The sequence below is a fragment of the Cryptomeria japonica genome, chromosome 3 (genome assembly GCF_030272615.1).
Source record: "Cryptomeria japonica chromosome 3, Sugi_1.0, whole genome shotgun sequence".
In the NCBI taxonomy this organism is placed as follows: domain Eukaryota; kingdom Viridiplantae; phylum Streptophyta; class Pinopsida; order Cupressales; family Cupressaceae; genus Cryptomeria; species Cryptomeria japonica.
This window is the reverse complement of record NC_081407.1, coordinates 645,409,337-645,426,068: the sequence shown is the minus strand read 5'-3', so window position 1 is coordinate 645,426,068 and position 16,732 is coordinate 645,409,337. Positions and strand designations below refer to the sequence as shown.

Sequence of the window (16,732 nt, the reverse complement as noted above, 5' to 3'; positions counted from 1 at the left end):
ACGATCTGATTTTGATTCATATCTTATACAGGATGTGTCCTTCCTGAAACCAAATGTTCTGATCATGTCTTATATAGGATGAATCCTTCCTGAAACCAGACACTTTGATCATCATTGTCTTATACAGGATGAATCCTTCCTGAAACCAGATTGAATCTAATCAATCAAGATTTTTTAATCTTACTAATCTAAGCAATCAAGCTAATAGAAGAACTTGCATTTTCATCAAACCATAGTTGCAGAAATCAAATCAAATCTATCGGGATATCAATCTCGCAAAAACTCCAAAGATCAATTATCTCAATTGATCTCCCGAGGGGGCATCATCGTACTAAGATTTAGCAATCAAGAGCTGGGGCATCCTATCAAATCAATACCACCATCAAAATGAGATTATTCTTTGAATCAACGCGTCATCACACTTCGCTTCAAAGAGGGGCAAAATGTATACACCTACAAATGGTTTGAAGATAATTAATTAAATAAGCAATTATTTAATTAACCTCTCCTTCCCAATTTAATTGAATTCACTAAGCAATTTGATTAAATTTCCCCTTTCATCTACTTATTAATAAATCTAAGGATTTATTTAATAGGTTCATTTCACCCCTTTAATTAATTAATTCCCCCATCCAAAATCATTTCTTCTAAATCCTAATTAATTAAAACAAATCAAATCCATGAGTTGTTGAGATTAATTAGGCTTTTCATCCTTTTTGAATTTTTAAATTCAAATTCTCCTAACTTCTACCACTCCTAAACTTAACCATTCCTAAACCTAACCTATTCTACCTACCACCATGTCCCCTTTCATCCAACATCTTCTAGAACCTTTGTGACACTTGTCACTAAGTGTTCCCTTTCATCCTACTCTTCTAGAAGCCTCTTGACACTTGTCACCATAGAGATGACAAATGTTCCCTTTAATCCAACCCCCTTTGCCATCCTCCTCCAATTTAACCATTGATATCTTCAGATCAATCTTGACCATTGATTCTTGCCACATCACCCCTAGCCTTGGGAAATCCTATAAATAAACCTCATTTTGGAGCTCAAAGGGTCCCAATTTCATATCATTTTGCATATCATTTGATCCCATCTCATTCTCATCTTATGCATTGTTATTATAGGCATCTAGCTTATAGTTTATCAGTTTTAGCAATGTTATCATGCTCAATTTTAGCTTAATAATGCTAGATCAATCATTCATGTAGCTTAATCATGCTATTCTTGCTAAGATCATGCATTTTCACCTTTGAAATCCTCCATCTAGGTGTAGTCAAGTCACTGGAATATGCATAATTAGATCTGAGAGCATTTTTCATACTCACATTTACTAGGAGGCAATAAGTCGATTAGCTATGGTTTTGTCTTTCATTGTTTCAATTTACTAACCATTGATTGTAATGATTTATTGAGTGCATTGTGTTTGCAGGTATAGGTACACTTCACAGAGCACGACATAAATCACCGAAATAGGGGTTTGACTAAGGCAAAACTCTACATTGCCACTCGAAACCCTATTTTCAGCTACAGGTGTAGATTCGGGATCCAAGCATCATTGTAAATTTCAGGACCGACAAAGCACACAAACTCAGTTCCAAGGACCAAATCTCAACAAAAACCATTGGGATGGGGGCGTGGCACCTTGGTCCTGCCCAAGATAGGGGCGTGGTGCCCTAGTCCTCCCATATTTGGGCAAATTTTGGCACAACAATAGTTTGCAATCTTCAGGTCCCAGTTTGTCAGTTACAACTTCCAGTCTGTAGAATCAGGATAGGGGCATAGCACTCTTGTCTTGGACATTTTGGCTTAGATTTTTGGCATAGGTGCACCTCTGAATTTGTCTCCTAATATGTACTTTTCAGCAGTATATTAGTGATTCTCTGTTCTGCATTTCCAGATTAGAATTGCTTGTGTATACTTGTATTCTAGGTTAATCATTCAAATCTGCACTTTGCATTTCTCCTATCTCTCATTTATAGCAAGGGAATAGAAACCTAAAGAGGTAATCCTTGGCTCTCTCTTCCGCACAAGAAGTAGCCAAAGTGCGTTACCTCCCTAGGCTCTTTCGTATTCCACGAGTGTGGACACGAGAGTGGGATTAGGGTTTGCTTACTTAGTCTCACTTTTCCCCCTAACAGAGATGGCATGGGTTTCTTTCACTCTAGGCTTAGATGTTCACCTTGTTAGTTTGCGCCACAACGCAAGTTAGTGGTAGAAGTCTAGTATCGATGATTCCCTTGTTGAGTCGCTTGAGTATGTGAGCGTATGATTTCTATTTAATTTAATTTATGGAATAATGTTATTTTATAGTGTGATTATTGTTTAATTATTTTATTATTTTATTTATTGATGATTATTTATTGCGAGAATTGAATTTAATTAATTTAGATTGATCTAATTAATTGATTTATTTTGATTCAATTGACTTATTGATTAATGATCTAATTATTATTTATTTGTGATTTATTGATTATCTATTTATTATTTTGAATTATTTAATTATTTATTGTTGAGATTGATTTATTTATTAGCGATTTATTATTAATTTATCTTGATTTATTGTTGAATGATTTATTTATTTATTGTTTCTTTGTTTTATTTAATTGATAATTTATTATTGGGTTTTGATTTATTGGCTTTATTAATTAATTTATTATTTATTAATGATTTGATTTTATATTTTATTGGAGAATCCCTATTTATATGGTTTTATTTATTTAATTTATTTATTGGTTTTATTAGGTGATGGATTATTATTAAATGTGTTTATACAAATATTATTTTATCGGTAATTGCATATATTAGAAAGTTTAAGTACCCCGGTGCGTGATTGGATTATTTTCAATTGGTAGGCAAATAATATTGGTGAATAATATATTTCTCAAAATTATGCGAGATAGGTAAATTATATTGTTATTTGGATTTATTCGATTGGTCGGTTTAGCACTATAGTTTTGAGTTTAATTTTTATTTAAATTGCAATCTGCAAATGTTGTCTGGTTAATCATCTGACAGACTTCTGGAAATTTGGATTTGGATTGAAGATTGGATTGAAGCTTTGGATTGTTGAGGATTTCTCTTCTTCCGATTTTCAACCCTTTGGGATTGCAATTGCAGGTTGGTTTGATTTTCTCCTTCAAATTTTGGTTTCCGGTTCTCTGCGACTGTGCAATTTGTTGATGGATATTGTTTGAAATATTTTGGGTGATTATGATTGCTAATTGCAGAAATTGATAATTTTTGGAAAAGTGAATTGAATGGGGGAAAAATTGCAATTCAAAGCATTCATTTTCTGGAAATTGTCCTCTTTGTGAGTGACTGTGTTTTCCCATTTCTTGTGTTGTAAAAGGGAAATTGATTTGATCTTTAGATGTTGGTCATTCCTATAGGTTGTATTTGAATCTCTTTTGTTTCGGATTGCTATTGTGTATTTTTTGGCTTCCTGTAGCTTCACATAAAACTCTTTTTGTCACTGTGATTATGCAATGTAAGGGACATACCATGTGATTGAGTTTGAGGATGTTTTTGAGCCTTATTGAGCCTTGTGATTGTTCTTTTGAGGAGTTGCAGAGTTTGTGTGTGTCTCCTATGGTTCTACGTGCTCTAAATGTCAATTTGAGCACTATGGGAGACGGGTTTTCTTAAGAAATTTTTAACAATGAGTTTGATATCTATGTTTTTGGATTTCCTCATCAAAATTTGAGTCTTCTAGTCCCTCTATGTCTAGTTTGTGTGTTGGATTGAACCCCTGTGCAGTTTTGAGAAAGTACCTATGCTTTATGTGCTAATTTTGCTTTTTTTTTTGCATATCTCCCCAAAACGCTATAGGAACACCCAGGAATGCTAGGGAATGGACTAGGGATGCTGGGCTACACCCGAGGGGCACTGGGGAATGTACCCAGGGTGCTGGGAAATGCACCCAGAAAGCTAAAGTCCTAAAACTCAGAATGAAGGCCTAATTACCCAAAACACTATAAAATGGTCCAAAACCGCTATGGTACATACCAAAAATGCTACCATACATACTAGGGGTGCTACTCTACAAACCAGAGGCACTGGAATGTTTCGGGGGTCCTAAAAAATCAGTTTTTAACTTGTTTTAGTGTCTTTTTGGGTTGTGTGGTTTCTCCAAAGGCATGTGCAGACTGTGTTGAACTTCTTAGAGTTGTCTTTTATTTATTTTGATAATTCATTATGTTTCTTGTGCTCCAATAAGAGGATTCATGCCTTACCGTTGAGGTGTTTCATATGCGTTGTGTTGCTCCGGCGAGAGGGAGAATTCCTCGTTGTTGAGGGATTGATTTCATGACTCCAATGGGATGTCTTTTACCTCAATGTAGAAGATTTGATATGGTTTTGATATAATTTATGGATTGCATTCATGATTGGATTTTCCTTTGAGTTGATTTGGTGAAGGCTCTCTTCCATGTGTATGGCTTATATGTCCTTTTATTGTCAGATTGTACTCAATATGCTATGATTGTTTCTATATCATTTGTGAGCCTTCATTATGCTATTATGATTCTCTTTGGATGTGTGTTTAACCCCATGGTTATGGTCCATGGTTGGGGGAGTGGGCTCATTCATGTGTAGGACTGGGGTCTTGAGCAATAGACCACTAGTAAAGGGTCTAGACCAGTTGGAAGCACACAAAGAGTTTTCTATTGTAATTGCAAGTGATAACATTAATAAAAATTGATTAGTGGGATTTGGTAATTAGGAATTCACCTAATCAAGATAATGAAACTGAGGATTATGATCTTGTGCCCCAATGATGCCCAGGAAGGTGGTTTTGGAATCTAGTATTGGGAAGACGCTAAAGCTGTGTATCATTCTCTCTTGATTGGATCCCAGGTTGAGATAGATTCCACATGAGGAAAGAATGTGATGACACTCTACCCCACATGTTTCCATTATCCATATGCCTTGTTTGTTAGTTTCACCTCCAGAGGGTTTATTGTTGATTTAAGCCATGTGTTGTAATTGTTCTTATTTCTTGTTGTTGTTTTGTGATGTCATGTTGTGTCCCTTAGTTGTTAGGTGTCAACCTAGGTCTTGAGTGTGAGTTGTAACCCCATGTCATCTCCTAGCATAGAGGTGGTTGCTTTTTGGTTCCACATGGTGGGGTGGTTGAATGCATTCTTCCATTGGGACATTCCTCTTGGATGCCAACATGCGTGTATTGGATTCTTGGATTCTTCTTTATATGGATATTCTCTTAGAGCTGGTTTCTATGTACTTGGAGTAAGGAAACATTGTGTCATGATGATTTGTATATGTAAAGGAGATTATGTATCTTCATGTATTTGTAGATGAAATTGAAATAGGATATGATGTAGTGGTTTAGGAGAAGTGTTCATTTATCATTTCTTGATGTATTGGATATTCATTATGTAATAAGAATCTAAGAGTTTTATGTGGAAAAGAAACAAGCTCGTATATATGTATTTGTGTTGCATTTGGATTTGTGATGTGTAACCCTATGGAATGAAAGATGGAAAGAATAGTAATTGTTGTAAATAAAAATTATCTAGGTGAAATGGCTAAATAGATCTATGATGCATTATGATAAAAGGAAGTAAGATTATGTACTTACGTAACTTGTATTATTAAGCATTAGGACGTGGTGTAGCAATAGAGACTATGTGATTGTTCCATGCAATCTTACGTATTAGGTCTTGAGGATGTAGAAACTATGATCTTGTAATAAGATGATGCATTACTATTTGGTTCATGTTGTAGAGATGATCATTATGTTGGGAATAAGACCCTATGTTGAATAAGGGGATTGAAATATTAGAATATGTTTATTATTGTGGTATCATATGACTCTTGAATTTGTTTATTAGCATGGTATCGTATTTGTAAGTGGATAAGTTCTTGTTGTTGTAATCTTGCATATGATTATGGATAATATTCTTGATGAGTTGTGTAAAGGTTGTGCTTAAGGAAATAAACTATTTCCATATGTAGGAGAAGGATAAATGCATTTAGATTCATGATGCGTTAAGTGATTAATGAATCAAGATGGGTATTAGGAACATTTGGTTGGTATGTTAAATGAACCTAAGAAAATATGATGTGAAAGAGTTATGCATATGTGTTAATATTCTTCTAGTTGCATGGAAAGTTAATGATTAGTTGAGTAATAGTTCGTGATGTTGTAGATGGATATGCGATATGTTAAAATTATGTCAAGTAGTGACCTTAAGATACCCTAGGGAATGGATATATTTGTAAGAGTTTACTCGATGACGTGTTAATATTTAAATGATTTATTCTGCTTGTGTAATATGGTTCTATGGTTATGTTCATGTTGGTATATGAGATCTTGTAAATGGATAATGATGTATTTAATGTATGTTAGTGATAATATAGAAGTATTGAATGGTCTTTAATTTTTTTTTATCTCTACTTGTTAGTAGAATTTGCTTTATTTCTCTAGGGTATTTTGGCGGGCATTAGAAGTCTCATGACAAAATCATTTAGGGAGGAGAAACACATAATGACCAAAATTTCCCATTGAATAATTATTTAATTTTCTATTGAAGTGATGGGTGGAGCAAGGATTTTCTTTGTGAGGAATTATAAAAAATAGAAGAACTCTAAAAAATATAGGCAAATAAAAATATCCATAATGTTTTAGGTTTTATATTTTAGAGGTAAGGATCAATAGGGTCTTGCAAGAAAACCAAGGCAACATAGAGGAATAAGTCTTGGGAATTGTTTCAATGTCAGAATGGGTGTCAACACAATAATAGAAAAGCATACTATACATAAATGTGCTTCATCTATGCATGAAAGGTTATGATCTTTTCCAAGTTTATAACACTTTAATTATCAACATAAACTCTAATTGCTCTTTGACATAACTAGATTTTTTAACACAATCTCAAAAAATATAGTCCTTACAAGCAAGCGTAGTTTCCATTCACTCGACCTTTGTTGTGAATAAAGTAACCAAAATGTATCACTTACTCATCCAACTCACAACACCACTAGACAGGATAAATATATGGTTATTAGTAAAACTTATGTTGTCAACATTCTCTACCAAATCTAAATCTACATAACCCTAAATATCCATTAAGTACTAAAGCTCCATAATATCACTATGGTAAAAAATGCAATACTTAGAAGTGCCCTCTAGATTTTTGAAGACTCTCTTCACTACAATATAATATTCTCATATAAGATTAGCCATGGAATGACTCAAATCGAACAACTTAGGAAAATTGTTTGATCTAGTATAGACCGTAACATAAAAGGCTCACAAATATACTAGTTTAAGGTGCTAAAATAATATCCTCCATATCTTTAGGTGTCATATAAAAGTGTATTTATCTGAAAAGAAATGCTAAAAAATAAACAATATAAAGTTTTATGTTAGTCCTATTCTATCTAATTTTCATTATGTATTTAGTATATCCTAATCCTTTCATTTCAAACCATACAATGAAAGTTGATATTTTAAGTCTCAAATTGTTTCATTATTATTACTAAATAAGAGCATATCACTAACATACAAAGTGATAATGATAAAATAACCATTATTTTATTATAAGTAAACATGATAATTTAACTTATAATGATAAACACCACTCCCAAGAAATACACCTTTTTTTTACACCATATTATAGAAGACTATTTCAAACCATAGGGATTCATTCAACCTATAAACCACATTTCCTTACCCTTCTCAAGTAGTTCTTTGGATGTGATATGCAGATCATCTTCTCCTATAAATTATTATGTGAGAAATTTGTCTTCATATCCATATACTCAACCTCAAGATCAAAAGTAGTAGCACAATATGATAGCATTTTGATAGATGTTAATGTTGTCATGAAGGATTGCGCCTCTGATGCTAAGTATGAAACCCAACAATCCTATGAAACATGGGAATACTTTCAGGCCCGTGGGTATGCCTATATTGAAAGTAGGCCTCCAGATTATAGGTCGGCTTCCTATATGATGAATCTCCTACAAATAAATTTTTGTCGAGAAAAAGGATAGAAGGAATATTGAAATTAAACCTATCCTACGAGGTGATGCACCAAAATTTCTATCTGAGACCTGCAACCTGCCTATCTCACAAAACCTTTAACAAAGAGCCATGAAACTCTCACAATTCAACAAAACATGTGGATGCATAAGTATTTCCTAAAAAGGGCTAAACTTAATGCTTTGCTTGGAGGAAAATCGAGTGGTTTTCACAGCTACAAACCATTAAAATCAATTAACACAATCTAGGACCTGCACCTAGCATGTATCTTTTAACATCAAATTCTAATTGAATGAGACAAATCAAAGGATTTAAAGATAAATCATAGAAATTCATCGAATCATCCACTTAAAAACACAGTGAAAGAAGTATTGAAAAGGAAAATGCTGCTATTTTATTGAAAATAAAGGAACTGGTACTATTACAAACTCATAAAAGTAAGCTACAATGCTATCCTTGATCATGAAAGGCCCCAAGTCAGTTCACAATCATGTTAAGGAAAGAAAGAACTAGAAAATAATGTCAAGGAGAGAAGAATATATAGAAGGCAAGCTCCAAAAATCTACATGAATAAACCCTTAGGCGAATTTGCCTAAAATAGCGTGTAAAACACATGCAAAAATCCATCAAAAACACTCTATGATGATGAAAAATAGCCCCTCAATTGAAATTCCATGCAATTGGTACTCTGACTACCAATCTGCCAAAAATAGCTCCTTGAAAAAGCACTTCTCCCTCTGAAAACTGCATGAAGCCCACTACCAAATATAACAAAAAATAAAAAATCTCCCATTTTGTAAAATCTGCATAATGAGCTATATTTTTGTTTATTTCCCTTTTTTAATAATTTAAAATAATTTTATTAAAACAACTAATAAATTTGTCTTAATAATACTATATTAAATTATTTATAAAAAATAATTTTAATATATCTTTATTAAAATAATTAATACAATTATATTAATAAAGATATGTTTAAATTATTATAAAAGCATTTAATTTTTCCTTTTTATAAATTAAAATATATTTATTAAGTTTTTTTAAAAATAAACTTTAATAAATATATTTTAATTATAAACAATATGTGAAACAAAAATTAAAGAGCTTATAAAAGCTCTTGCCCCTTCATTTTAGGGTTACACATGCATGGCATGAAAAATAAGTCTTTTACCATGGTAAAAATAAAATATGAAGTGCATGATTTGTTTTAAAAATAAATAAAGGAAAGAGACCACCAATGCATTTAGGGCATGAGAACAAAAAGCATGGGAGAAACTCAAACCTAAAAGATATGTTCTTTTCACTTTGCATTATGGGAGGAGCTCTTTGTGGGCTGCCATTCATGCACATCTTTGTGTTTGAGCTTGAAGCGGGTGTTTGCAGGCTTTGGACTTGGACTTGGAGGCTTCTTTTGCCTGGTATGCATGGTTTTTCCTCTTCTTATCATGCTCTTATCATTTATCTTTCTAGAAGAAAGGATTCTGTAGAAGCCTTTCCTTTTTAACTTGTATGTAATCTAGGGTTTTATGTGAAGCTCTTTATATATATCTTATCTACATGATCTTAGAATGTGGCTTGACCATAGAAGAGTGTTATTGTGCTTAAGTATATGGATTGTATCTCCTCTTTAATTCCTTACACACAGGTTGTGCTTTGTTGTATGCATTTACTGCAATTCTGTGGAAGGTTGTTATGTTTTGTAATGACAGTGACTGTCATATCAATCCTTGCTTACTATGCTCTGTTTTATCACTGTGTTTACTGTCCTCATGTTAGAGGATTGCTACAACAATTGCACTGTACATCGAATGTTAAGGGTTTTCTCTTTGTGACAAGGTCATTCCTTTTCAATCATTAACAAGGACTTTGTATGGAGTCCTGTGGGGTTTCTTGGCTATAGATATCACTGTCAATGTGCTACCTTTGAAAGGTGTTACTATTTCCTTTACACATAGTGAATTTAAGGATACTCCAAGCCTCCCGTGCTTGACACTTATATTTGATAGTGGATTTTATTGAGAGGATTGTGACCGAGAATACTATTGTTGCTTTTAGATTTCTATAGAGGTTCACCTTCATAGCTCTGTGTATGGATTTTCACTATTTTTTACCTGTACATTGATTGAGTTTTTTCACTTTGTGGTATCACTGTTGTGATCTTTGTATCCTCATTTTTAACAGTCATAACCCTCTTGAATGTTATTATATTTTCTTGATTGATATTGGGATCTGAACAATACTGATCTTCGTTCTATGAGCCCGTGATATACTCAATGGTTGGTCACTGATGTATGTGTTGCCATGGAAATATCAAGGTTCTTTGTCATCTCTATTATCATTGTGTTCAACTTGTACATTCCCATCCTCTGAGATTATGTTGCTCATCATTACTTCTGTGCTTATGTGTATTCTAGTCATAATCATTGTTTATACTGACTACACTATCCTATTTTGTGTTGTATTCACTGCCTTTTTAACCGCTATCAAAGGCTATTGATAGGAATTGAGCTTTGCTTTGATGACTGGTTTGTCTTGACAAATTCCTTCATTGTTCTTTCCCTGTTTAGGTTGATTTTATGCAGACTATTCTATCTTTTGATAGTGAACATTGTCCATTACTTTGTGTATCCATGCTAGTCATTAATGGTGGATGTTTTGTGCCTTTGTAGCTGTGATTTCTATCTTCAATGCTGATATCTTATGATATTTTAAGTACTCATAAGATGCCCTCTAAATTTTGATACAAGCCCTTTGATTGTTAATGCTTCTTGCTTAATGATGACTATTATAAAACTCTCTTGATCTGGAAAATAAACCTTTATGAGTTGTCATAGTAGTTTGACTGCTCTCTTTTATATTCTTTGAAAAAAACATTGTTTTGTCCCAACTCATTGTTATGAGACCTTGGAATAAAAAATTGGACTGTAAATAATTCATAAGGACTACTATTGTAGACACCTAAAATTAATTAAATTAATATTTAATTAATTTAAGCTTGTCAACATAATTAACCAGTTTAATTGTGTTAATTCCCTTCTTCTTAAGGTCAATTAAATCAAATTTAATCACTCTTTTTTTTTTAAAGTGCTATCTATTGTGGGGATAGCACCCTATATTAATAATGAACAATATTACATATGCACTGGACCCTCAAAAAGGATATGGTCCTTACAATAACAAAAAAATAATCCAAACACAACCATTCCACTACATTAACCTCAGAATGGTAGCAATGTGATCACCCAAACTCGCCACCTTTTCAATATTATTTTATGACAGCCAGCCCAGATCTCTGTTCATCATCCTTCTAAATGGACCCAAATCACCAGTGGAGACCCCTGCACAGAATATGTCCCAAGCATTGCCCATGAAGTTTTCCTTCATGATTGTTCGACTTCTCTACCCACTTCTTGGGATTCCTTGCAGGTTTGACAAAGACTCTGCAGTCTGCGCTTTGATGGTTCTTTAAGCTGCATCTCCCACAAGTCAGAAAGTGCTCTTCGACTTCCACTTGCTGCATCCAAACATTATCCCTTGACAAAAGTGAAAGATGAGATGGGATTTTTTGAACAACCGCTATCTTCATCCTTGCGTACAAGTATGAGTCACTCTCTGATATACCATTATCAATATCAATCAAAGTGCCTAACGGTCTTCCAATTTTTTTGAGGCATGAATCATTTCAATATTCTAGAGGAAGATTGTACATTCTAATCCATAGAAGGTGATTGCAAACCACTAATGGTAATGGGTTGAAATTGGGCTGCCAAGGCTGCAAATAAAGCGGACATTCCTCCACAAACTAATTCTGTTGTGATAAGATTTTGTTTCTTACATCTTCATCTGAGAAGATTACAATGAAAAAACCTTTAGGCATGAATTTAATAACTACTTTGGAATCCCAATTGTTGAGCACCCATTCTTTTATTATGTTCCTGCTGAATTTGAGACCAACAAATTTGCCAATAATTGCATGTTTTGTCCACAGATCCAAATCTTCCTCCACTTTGTTTGAAACATTTATTTCCACTGTTGTCGCTTTCGCTTCCGTTGATATTAATTTGTTGTCATTATTACTAGGGATCGAAGGTTCTCTCTAACCCTTCTTGTTAGGGAATCCTCCATACTGAAATTGCCCTTGAAACCCTCGAAACCTACTCCTCACCATTCTCGAGTTCTTTTGACCCAAATTTAATCACTCTTATCACTATAGTCCAATAATTAATTTATCAATAAATAAATTATTTCCCCATTCTTCTAAAGTCACCTCAACCATTATTTCTTCTAAAACCCACTTAGTTAATTAACCTAACTAAAGTGATCCCTACAAATCACTTTCCCTAATCTCCACTTAGCCTAATTAATTCTTCCTTAATCATACTTATCATTATTCTCCAATTTCATATTCCTCCACTTATTCTCTCCCCTCATGTCACATCCTCCTAATTTTATATTCCTCCTCCCTCCCCCCAAAGAATTTTATATTCCTTTTTCTCTTCCCAATGTACTTGGGAGATCTTCCCCATGAACCTTGAGAGGTGTGGAGACAAGAAATGCCTTTATGGCATATCTCTTGAATCTCACACCTTGTCCTCTCAATCCATGTGCTCCCTCTCAAATCGATCTCAACCCTTCATCCCAAAATCAATCTTGGCCCTTCATTTTGGTCTCGTCCAATCTATAAATTTGAGTCTCCTCTCCTCACAAATCATCCACTTCTCATCTAATCTTATGGTGTTAATTTGAAATAAAAAATCATCCATCTCAAATAATGTATAACAATAATCATGTCCTGAAACATATAATCATCATAAAATAATCTAATAGCATGGACCACATGAATGTATTCATACACACGCACACCAACGAAATAAATCACATATAATGATTCAAACATAGTTTAACAAGTCAAAGTAATAAGAATCTAAAGAAAAGCATGGAGGGGCACTACATATATTCTGTTCCACATTTGGCATCTTTTTTTAGCCCAAGCTTCCTTGTTTTCATTGGCTTTTTGTTTCAAAGAAGCTTGTTGTAGGTCAAGTCATGCATGATATTGGTTTTCAAAGTAGAGATTATGATTTGTGTAACGTTTTTGAAAATTTTGAGCATTTTTTTATTAAAAATATATCATTAGTCCGTGGTCCCTATTTGTTGGGGCTCTATTAATTGAAATGACAAAATTGTTTTTTCTTGGCAAGGGATCCTAGCAAGTTATGTTGATGCATTCAATTTTGAGTTGAACAAATTTTGGCTTATTATTTCTAATCATATTTTATGGTTTTTCTGGAAGAGGAGGAATGATGAGGTCTTCTAGGACAAAAGAAAGCATCTTATTGAGTTCAATAGTGAACTCACTTTCTTCTCTATAATGTTACAAGTCTTGACTACCATGGAAATACCTAAAGACCGCTTCATGATTCTATTGAAAGAAGACATTAATATAGTGTATAGATTTAAAATATAGTTTTCTCACTTCTTCCCACATGTAAGAAAAAATTGAATAAAGACGATCTTGAATTGCTACAAAAGTTCCTACAGGATAAGAAGATCAAGAAGTTGGATCCTGAAGATATAGACAAAAGTAAGAAGGTAAACTTCTAGTTTGAGCTAATGGAGACATACCCAAATTTGATTGTGCCTCCACTAGACACAATTGAGTGTGATCAAGTAGAATACTCCAATAATATTATTGGTCCATGGGATTAGATATCTAGTCTTTTAATAATTTTTTGTCTCTCAATTGTTACTAAGTGGTTGAAATGGTCATCAATTTTTTGTTAATATCCTCTAGTGTAATTGTCTGAAACTTATTGATGCTCCTCATAATACATATTGATTTGGTTTACTACTTTCGATAGAAAAAAAATGAAATTGCCATATCCATCTCCAAAGTGTATTCTATAGATTTTTTTATTAACTATGGATTTAACCTAGTATATGTTGGTATTTTGGATACGTTAATATGGTTTTGTCATTGATGTCAACACTTGTCAACACTTATCAGCACTTGGAGATTCTTGTTATGTTCATCGACAAGTCAGAGACTTATGCACAGTCATCGGTATTTGGTTCACCGACAGGTTATATTGTTCACCGACACTTGGAATGACTTGGAGACTACTTGGTTATGTCGAAGACATTATTTGATCACTTGGTTTTGGTGATTTGGTTATTGGTTTATTCGGGTTCGCATATTTTTTGTTACCGACAAATAGGTCCAGGTTATGCACTGGCAAGCATATCTATTCCAGATCAGCATGACACATTATGGAGATGATTTATTATTATTATAAATGCATTGAGCCGACATGATGCATCAGATATTGATTTATTTGTAATTGATTTTATTGTAATTATCTTTGTAAGTCGACCTACACATTTTGGTCTTAGGTTATGGTATAAATGCAAGATCTCATTTGTGAGATTGATATGTGATTGGAAAAGGAATTGTAATAGGGTATATGCGAGGATAAGCACAGCTATACACACAGACATCATTTAAAGGTTGAAGGAAGGTTTTTGAGAAGATAATCCGAGCTAAACCGGTACTGAATCCAGCATATGAGGATGCTATTTTAAGTAGTACATTATCATTGGATTTAACCATCCAATTGTAGTCAGTGTGACTCCCATTTTGTGTTTGAGCAGTGAGCTCTAGGGAGCTGGCCTTTTTGCATGTGCAGACTCCATATTGTACACACATACTATCTGCAGTAGTATCATTTGATTGTGTGTAAGGCTTCCCACCGTGGTTTTTCTCCTTACAGGGTTTCCACGTACAAATATTTGTGTTATGTGTTGTGGATGTTATTGTCATTCTGTCTCATGCATTAATCTTTACCGGTATTGCAATTAACTGTTAAAACTGTCTACCGACATAAAGTTTGGTTTACTGGCATTAAGCATTAAGTTTTGGTTAAGTTAATTTTGGTTGAATTTATTGGACAATTGATTCACCCCCCCTCTTAGTTGTCTTCGGGACCTAACAGTATATGTATGCAAGATTTTTCTAGAGCATTTTTATGGTGGATATTCATATAAATATATAACATAGAATCTACCAAGAAAAGCCTAATAAGGCTTCTCACCTTTTTTATCCAATAATACTTAATCATATGGTGATATTATAGCTAGTTTTAATTTATGATATAGCTCATAAATTTTGATTTATGTAAAAATCTCTATCTTGGGCTTTTATAACTTAAATGTAGTGCAATTAAAATTTTCCACCTCTAGCCTAGATGTGCTTTCCATCTCCCCTAAGAGAAAAATATTCTATGTGGACACTCCTAATCAAAACAATATTATTATAAAAAATCTTTTTCCTATCACCTAGGACTTGAGTTGATCAAGCTCTAATACCAAATCAAATGAAGCTAAGATACAAGAATTTGAACTAATAAGAGAGATGCATATAAAATACAATCTAAAATAATATACAAGAAAGAAAAAAACATAGTAATATTATTAAATAAAATAGATGATATATCCTTTTAAGAAAAATCTAGCATCTAAAATTTGAACCAATGTATTAATCAACAAAAATATTCATTAAATACAATTGAACAAAAGAGCCTTCACAAGAGACAACACCAACACACAAATTTAGAGTAATATTGATAACATTACAATACCTACTAAAAATTCACATATAAACTCAATCCCAAGTACCTAATAAATTATACCTTCAAATGAGAATCAAAACCCATGAAATAAGACCACCAAAAGGGGTTGCCTTGATCCTCTAGTCAAAATTTAATGCCTAAACACCGAAAAGAGTCCTCATACTAAATATAGAATATATTCGTTACACTTTTTATATAACATGTCATAGGATGGTGAATGTTTTTGTCAACACATGTAACTCCATCTTATAACTCCCTTATGCATCATATATGTTCACATTTATGATGTGGGTGTCTTAACTTTCTAAAACCATAAGTTTTGATCCAAGAAGCTAATTGAGCCATCTTATAATATAAAATCGAGTAATTTGGAGAGGTTCATAGTAGTATAACCTGATTTAACAAATAATACATTTTAAATAGTTTTGGAGCCAATGATGATCTCTATAGCTTATAAATTATAAATTATAGTGTTATGAACTATAAGATGCAAGGTTAAGACATATTTATTAGCACCTATTTCATAGGTCTCTAATTCATCTTTGCTTGAGTGTTAATCAAAATTAATAAATGATGATGAGTATCTAAAACAAAATCTCTTGCTAATAAACACTACCTTCATTTTTGCAAGAATCAAATAATTGTGTAAAAAATATGATCATAAATTGAATGTTTCTACTTGGTTTCATTAAATTTCTTATTGACATATGTAATGGTTTTAGCTTCTTTACTAACGAGAACACTGATAATATTACTATAATTGGTCTCAGAATCCACTTGAGGGACCTTCTCAAAGTCTAGCAACACCAATATGAGGGCCTTTGTTACCTTCTTATTTAGCAATTCACTTTTTGTTGTTATTGTAGTTGTCCACTCAAATTCATCCTTTCACATGGAATATATTAGTGGTGTATAGATCGCACCAAAGTTCCTAATAAAATTATAGTAGTGAATCTTCTAATCTCTATCAAATTTAATTGTATTTATTGTCGAATAAATAACTTCACTTACTTTGGATCCACCCTCAAACTATCTTGACATATCACAAATCTCAAGTATACTAACTCTTTTTATATAAAACTTAAGTTGTTTA

General features: G+C 33.0%; 1 long non-coding RNA gene across 1 annotated transcript; it reads left to right on the top strand.

The window, feature by feature from the left end:
• Positions 1–9,248: 9,248 nt before the first annotated feature.
• On the top strand, positions 9,249–14,906 carry LOC131027801 (uncharacterized). The gene is made up of 2 exons (XR_009102537.2): positions 9,249–9,429; positions 14,019–14,906. It is a non-coding gene; the product is annotated as an uncharacterized LOC131027801 (long non-coding RNA).
• The last annotated feature ends 1,826 nt before the right edge of the window (positions 14,907–16,732 follow it).